The sequence below is a fragment of the Typha latifolia genome, chromosome 4, assembly GCF_019914945.1.
Source record: "Typha latifolia isolate L0001 chromosome 4, TyphaL0001v2, whole genome shotgun sequence".
Lineage (NCBI taxonomy): Eukaryota > Viridiplantae > Streptophyta > Magnoliopsida > Poales > Typhaceae > Typha > Typha latifolia.
This window is the reverse complement of record NC_133089.1, coordinates 12,059,199-12,067,644: the sequence shown is the minus strand read 5'-3', so window position 1 is coordinate 12,067,644 and position 8,446 is coordinate 12,059,199.

Sequence of the window (8,446 nt, the reverse complement as noted above, 5' to 3'; positions counted from 1 at the left end):
GGAAAGGGCCACCCACCTACTAGAATTAATAAATAATATTATATGTTGAAAATATTGTAACACCAGATATACTGATATACATCCTTATTTAATTATATATATATATATATATATATATATATGTGTGTGTGTTTGTGTCCGTACTAAACCTTAGATAAAATAAAAATATCGGTGTTTATATAGATATTTATTTATGAACATATTAAACCCAAGCGATCTTATCAATCAAACAAAATAAAAACACTAGTGTTAGCGTAGATATTTATTTGTGAACACACTATACCTAAGCGATCTTATCGATCGAGAAAAAAATAAAAATACTAATGTTTATATAGACATTCATTTGTGAACGCACTAAACTTAAGCGATCTTATCAGTCAAATAAAAATAAAAATAGTGGTTTTAATGCATACATTCATTTTTGAATACACTAAACCCGAGTGACCTTATCAATTAAAATAAAATAAAAACGCTGGTGTTGATACAGACATCTATTAGAACACACTAAACCTAGGCGACCTTATCAATCAAGATAAAATAAAAATATTGGTGTTGATGGATATCTATTTATGAACACATTAAACTTGAACGACCTTATTATTGAAACACAAATTGTTTTTTTATGTAGATTTTCATTTCTGAATACACTAAACTATACAACCTTATTAATTAACCTAAAATAAATACACTGACGTTGATGTAGACATCTAAGTGTGAATACACAACCAGAAGAGCAACCTTATCAAAAGTCAAAAAAAAAAAATTTATGCTTGAAGATATGATTTATTGAACGTTGGTGAGCCATCATGTACCCAACCTAATCCAATCCATTTGAGTGGGGTCTAGATATTAAATATTAAAATTTATTTCTTAAATGAGTCCATGGGAAAGGTACGCAGTTGGTTTGGTCAATCTATCAACTGGGATCAGCAACGCAATCATTTAACAATTTAATCACAGGTTGAAAATTTTTATGTGGATTGAAGTCTTTATTTAAATTATTGCAATTAGTTTTTATTTAATCTTATGACTATTAATTTTTGTATGATCATATATTTATCTTGAGAAAATTACATAAAAATTTGTTTAAACTTTTACCCCTATTATTGTTAATATTTTGTTTCCTTAATTGAATGGTACGGTACGTAGAAATTTATGGTAATGAAACACATATTTTCAAGAATGTGGAAAGACAATAATACTGCACTTTATGAAAAAAAAGAAAAAAATATATATGTTGGGACAACTTTAAGTTTTAGTGGAATTTACGGCTATGAGGATTATTTTTACCATTTGACACTAGCACTTAGTAGATCGTGGCCATCTACTTAGACATGATCATCGGGTGAGACGGACTGAATTCAGGTCGAGCTTTTTAGGCCAATCAGGCTTAAATATTTATTCACAGTCCGACTCATCAATTACTTGGGCCAAGTCAAGCTAGAATATTCTAAATCGTTACCGTCTAGTAGCCCATTTGATATTGGGTTTGAATTAGATATATTAGGTCTAACATAATGGGTTAGATATATAAAGTATTATATCTTATTAGACCAAGTTTAATGACTTATATGAAGACATTTTAGTTATATTTCATAAAAACATACTTATGTATTGAAATATAGTTTACTAAATATTCAATATGAGACTAAAAAATTATAGAAATATGCATGGGTCGGGCCATTAACTAAATATATCAGGTAAAATATATTTTCTGCAAATTAGTAATACATTATTCTTACCATTTAGTACAGTGATTCACAAGTATCAAACGAATTATTCAATGTTTAAGAGGCTACAATTACGTTCTATACTCATCATGATTTCAAATATTAAATTATGAATATGATGTTTGAATGGTGCACCAATTGTCCAGTTACCAGGTAGAGCTAGGATTGGAAGGAGAGTTTGAGGAGCTGGAAGATGTACAAAAGCTAAAGGTAATGAGTGATATGATTGAGGATTAATGTCTTGCATAATTTTTTATGTACGACTTTTATTGATCACCTCATTTTCATCTCTATGCATTGAAAAAGTGAGGTAGATAATTTGAGTTTACTAGTTGTGAGTTGTTATCTCAATAATGTTACTTTAAAAGCTTAAGCTCACAGGTCTAAAATGGTGATTTTGGATCATTTACGCTCTTAACACTTCTGGCTCATATTTGAGGTAAATGAGCAACCTCGAGTGAGCTGGGCCTGGCTGATCATCTCTCCTCAACTCGATGAGGATTTTTTATTTTTTTTTTGAGCTCAATTTTAGCTTGAGCTGAAAATGAGCTAGGTAAGATTGGCTCATGTCTGCTCCTCTCAAGCTCAAGAAAGGTCTATTTATTGAGCTTGGTTCAATAGCTCGATAAAGAAAGATCATATGGTCTTCTGAGGGAAGTCGTGGATGAGGTCCTTGTGGACATTGATAGAGGCGCAATGGAAAGTAACGAAGTGGATATAGAAGCGATTGGGCTGGGTAAAGATAGGAACGGAGGTGAAGTTGTTATTCTAAGAATATCAAGGTAGGTTGAATTCTAATCAGATTATGATGCTCTTAAATTATTATCTTTTATGGATCATTTTCAGGGACTCTCTTAGAGATAAGATAATTATCTTTTTAAAGATTCTCTATGAATTCTCTTAGAGATAATATAAGTGTCTCTTAAAGATAAGGCCAAAAGATCTCCAAATAGATTTCTCGAAGTAGCAGATTTTATTAAGACCTATCATCTCGTTTGAACCTAGTTTAGTGTGGATCAACTTGTGAGCCTAATCGACCTCAGGTTTGTTGGGCCAGTGTATACCTGGTCCAACTAGTGCTCGCCCAATCAGCATATGCGGGAACTAGCGCCACAGTAAGGGCCTAGCCAGTTCCACCTAGTGCAACCGTTTCCCCATGGTCAAAGTGCTACATCTCCAGGCTATTTCTAATGATCACAACCCATCCTCTTCAACACCAATGCTGCTGGTGGGGGTAGGAGAAGGCATTTTCGCATGGAGAATTGGTGGTCATCCTTCATCCCGTTCTATAAGGACTACTAGGAGAGCTCCTATAATCCTCAGGCCCCTCTCTCACGGAACCTTACCGCCCTTACTCACGGCATTAAGAATTAGTCTTACCAACAGGAAATGAATCCCCATGTTAAGCACAAGGCTGCTGAGGATGAGATTTTAGATCCTCGGTCCCATTCTTAGCTGAATAGATTTAAGACCTTGCCAAGATTAAGGTGGAGTTCTTAATTTTACTTCAAACACATCTTCACTAGTTCTAACTTCTAAGGCACTTCGGTCCTTAGGTTCTGTTGTCAAAATCACAGCTCTCTTGTCGCTACTCCTATTGAGGAGGAGACCTGCAGAGTCCTTTACAGCCTGGGCTCGAACCGAGCCCTGGGTCCGGATGGCATAAACGCATGTTTCTTGCAAAAACTCTAACATATCATTAAGAGTGCTATATGCATTGAGAGGTGCAAGCCTTCGCAATGGACATCATGGATACTGCCCTCAACTGGTTCACTATCATGCTCATCCGAGAAAAGGAAGTTCTCACAGACATCAATGATTACATGTGAATCAATCTATGTAACACTATCTATCTATAAGATCATAGCCAAACTCCTCGTGGAAAGAATCAAATCCCACATTCCTAGTCTAATATCTACACCCCAAGAATGCTTTCGTGCTAGGTAGGCAATCACCAACAATCTGGTTATTAAATTGGATTTAGAGTTTTCAATTTTGATTATTATTATTATTATTGGTTTTTTGCTTTTGATCTCTTCTATGTTTAAAATCTGTTGCAATGTTGATTATTATTATTATTATTATTATTATTATTATTATTATACTAACAAGTATCTTTCACATTAATGCATGCATGCTGGTGTATGTTAGAATCCTCTAGGTATCAGGTTTAGGAAGTATCGAAGTGGACGACATGAAAACCGCCATACGAGGCGTAGGCAAACTCGTCCTCCTCTACAAAGCGGGTATGCTAGTGTGGGACGTCTTCTCGGCCGCATACAACTTCCAAACAACAACTCATGACGCAGTGGTGGAGGTAGCGTCGCTCGTCGGCGGTGCGTTGGTCGGAAAAGTTGTCACTACAGCCTTGACCACTGGAGCATTGCAAGGTGTTAAGGCATCTGCCATGTTTGTGCTCCTGGCCGGGACAGTGTCTAGCATAATAGGGGCCTTTCTCATTGGAGCATTTGCTGGGTGGTTGCTTGATTTCTTCATTAATTATGGGGGAAGGGACACATTCAGCACTGATGGGCATGTATGTTATGTGGCACCCATGCCTGATGGGGTTTCTCTTGCGCGTCAAATTTCATATGAAGACAATCCTCCAAAACCTTAGATAATAAGGTTTTTGATATGAGCTTAGTCAGATTGGATCATATCATAAGGATATTGGACTTAATAGATCGAGTCTATCTATATTTTAATTAATTGATCATGACATAAGCCTTTAAAACAAGTCTAATTAAGTCATGTAAGCACATAAAATAAGTCCAATTAAGTCAAATAAGTATTTAAGATAAATCTTAATTTGAGTCGTGTAAGCCTTTAGAACTATTCTTAGTAAGACTTATTGTATGTGACATCTATCTATAGAGAGGTTTGACTTTTTTGTTTTATCATCCAAGCATCCAATGAAGAATAAATAATTATGTTTTAGCCTTTGACCATTATAAGAGTAAGAGTAAGATAATCTAGGAGTAGAAGTAAATTAATTATAACTGTATATTTTTCTAAGAGTCGATCTAACTTTTTTTTAAAAAATAATTATAATTATTTTAAATTTTTTTTATAATTTTAAAAAATAAATTAATAAAAAAATTGAGGCTAGAGAAGCATAACACAAAAGGATCTTTATTTTTTAGGAAAAAGGGAATAATTTTCTAAGTAGTTATTATTAAACAAAACTTGGGTAAACCTTTCCAAGTGAATAGCTTATGTAAGAACAAGAAATATAGTTACAAATTTACCCCTCTACACTTTTCAAAGCAACGAATATCTTTACAAAATAATTAGTATAATATCTCACTATAAACAAATAAATTATATTATAAAATATGACTAAAAAAACACTAGGTATAGAAAAGTGATATGCCCCATACCAAAATAATCTTTAAGCACAAAAATAATATTCTATTATTTTTATATAAGTATATTTTATGATAATAAATCTGATAATATTTTTGTGTTTTGTCCAATATTATTTTTAAATACCAATATTACCCTTGCACCACTTTTCGAAATATCTCTGCATGGATATCTAATAAAACCTTCTTGCGGTATAAGGTAAAAGTAAATAAAATTTTGAAGTGCTCTTACTGTAAATATTACAAAAATTTTGAAAAAAAATATTTCTTTTCAACTCAGAATTGATGAAAAAAATATATCAATGATCTGAAAAAAAAAATCATCTGAAAGCATATCAACAATATATTATTAGTCTATCTCCATGCTTGTACATTTAATTCCAGATAAATAGATAACTTTTTAATATAGGTAGATTTCAAAATTAATAAAATATTTTCATCCTCGATAATGCTAGCTTCAAATCTAGCGTGAGAAATTTTTTCTAATGCTTATCTAATATTTGTTGACAGGCATTTCGACTAGTTCAAAATAAAATATATGATCTACATATACATACCATATCTCAAATATTATAATTATAATTACTCAAAAATTATATTCAGTTAATTAGCATATATTTGCTTATAGTATCAGTATTATAATACACAAACTCTTATCATATATATGTATAAGGTTCTAAATTTTAATAATTATATAATTACCCTTGAGACATAAATATCATCTTAAAATATTAATATGTCAAGTTTTATAATAATTTAATGACATCCTATATAACGACCCATACGATAGGGATATTTCGGTGATTATACTCATTGAATAATATTTTAATATTTTATAATATAAACATATAATATATATATAGTTTCACATAGTATTATTTAAATTTGTCTTCAGAATAATACATAATATTTTTTGTTATTATTTTATATATACCTTGGGGATATTTAAAAAATTCTATCCAACTTAGAGCTAATTTCTGGAATCTGATTTGGCATTGTTCTAAAAGATGTACAATGTTGTCAAATATAATTCTTGACCAATTAGATGATTATTGGATTATATTTTACTATTAACATATTTATCTTTTTATCTATAAAGCGCCAAACATGAGTATATTCTTGTATTTTACATATGAGCTAATAAAAGTAAGTTTAAATTATACAAAACTCTCGTATAAGTTAAACATCATAATATATTTCATACTATGTGGCATCTTGTTATTGTACCACTTGTATTAGTTGAATCAATATCTAATATTATTAAATTTATGTTTCCTTATCCACATGGAAGCATATGATTGATTCACATACCAAAATTATATTATTAATATTTCATAACTCCCTATTTTCTCTATATTTTACTCTCTTATGACTAATTCATTTAACTTTCTATATGTCTCCACCTTTTATTCTCCTATAACTATTTTATAATTTCATTTTTATTTCATATATCTCTCCCCTTTCACTCTCATGTGACTAAGTCATTTAACTTCTTATTTCTCTCCACCTCTCAAGTGTTCTACAACTAACATTCTTTTAACTTAATTTCTCTCCACTACCTCAACTTTCCATTCCTATATAAATATCTAAAATTCTCATTAACTTCACATATATAATCAACCATATTCCATACTAAAACAAACATATATTAACAGAGATTTTAAAATAGTAATAACTACTTACGATTATAACTACCCATACCTCTCTTATAATAACTTCTCACAAACAACCCAATAACTATAATTTAGAAGAACTACGTCTTAAGGTTCACTGCGATAGAAGGATCAATCTTAAGGGTCACTAAGGTTTGGAAACCTATCATAGAAAATAGTGTGTCGTGGAGTCTAGTGAGCAAGGTTGGTATAGATTGAGTCATGAGGATTGACGAGTGATTTGTAAGCTTTTTTTTACTGCTACAAATTTTTGTGATTGGTTTTAATCCGATTTTAGATTCGTGGTCTTTTACCTAGTTTTGAGTTTTTCTACATAAAAACTTTTGTATTTGCGATCATCTTTTTCACGCTTTATTTTTAAAATATAATTATTTATAGCATGTGATAGATCTCATCTCATCTCTTAAGACGTTTCTTATGCTTTTCATTTAGTATAAGAGCATACCTAGGTATTCATATAAGTTTTAGTTTTTTCAACATGGATATGGTCAATATTCCTACACAGTACCTAAATAATAAGATAATTTTACTTAGAAAAACTCCTAGGCATGACTTTCCAAAATGTTGCTTAATGTAAATAATTATTTAGAATAATAAATGAATAAAATTAAGTCTACCAAACAGTAAGATTTTTACATAGAAAAGCCCCAAATCAAGTAAAAAATTATGAATCGAAACTCAAATCAGTAGTAGTTTATAAGATTGATTTATATACTATTGTCAATACCCACAACTCACTCATCTTGCTCACTTAAACCCATGATTTGCTACTTCCCGTGAAAAGTTTCTAATTTCAATAACCCTTGAAATCGATCTACTATTTTTGTAACTCTTTAAAATGATAAACCTTTAGTCAATGGTGAAATTGAGAACCTTCGTCGAAGGAAGTCATTCTTTCTTCAATAAAGTCTCTTCAAATTAATCTTGATGACACTTAGTGTTAGGGCATACTAACCCTTATATATTTTTCAAGATAAGTCAAAATAGATCTATAAAAGAATCTCATAGGGTAGTAGATTTTTGATACTGTTCGAATGCAAAAATGTCCGTTCGAATGATTTGACTATGATACGATCCTTCCTCGGCTATAGGCTCGATACCCGGCTTGATACGAACCCTCTTTTGGTGCTATGGCTCTGATACCAGATTGTTACGATCTTGCACGGAACTTTAAGATAAGATCCCGAAATATCCCGCCGTTGGATCACTGTGAAATTTTGATATGTTGTAGGCCCGGAAAAGAGCTTTCCAACGGATCTAGTTTCAGGCGAATCGGAGTTGGGGATCTCGAGATATCGTTCGTTTAGTAGACGAACGTCAGGATACTCTGTTTTTGGATTCCGTGGATGAAGGCACGAAATCCTGGGTAATGGTGGATTGTGGAGGGCCGGTGTTGATGGGGTGGCACCGGTGTAAAAGTGATGGTGGAAGGGTTATGGATGATGGAAAGGTTAGGGATAGCGATGGATAAATTGGAAGAAGGGGGAGAAGAGGGCCACTCCTAAGGGACTAGGGTGATTGGCCTGTCGAGGGAGATTAGAAGCGGCGTCGCCGGGGAGATTGAGGGAACGGGAGCAAAGAAGACGAAGGAGGCAAGGCAAACTCAATTCTCAATAATCAATTCCTAATTTTGGTTGCCCTACACATACTTTTATAGGCTAACCAACAACTCAATCTT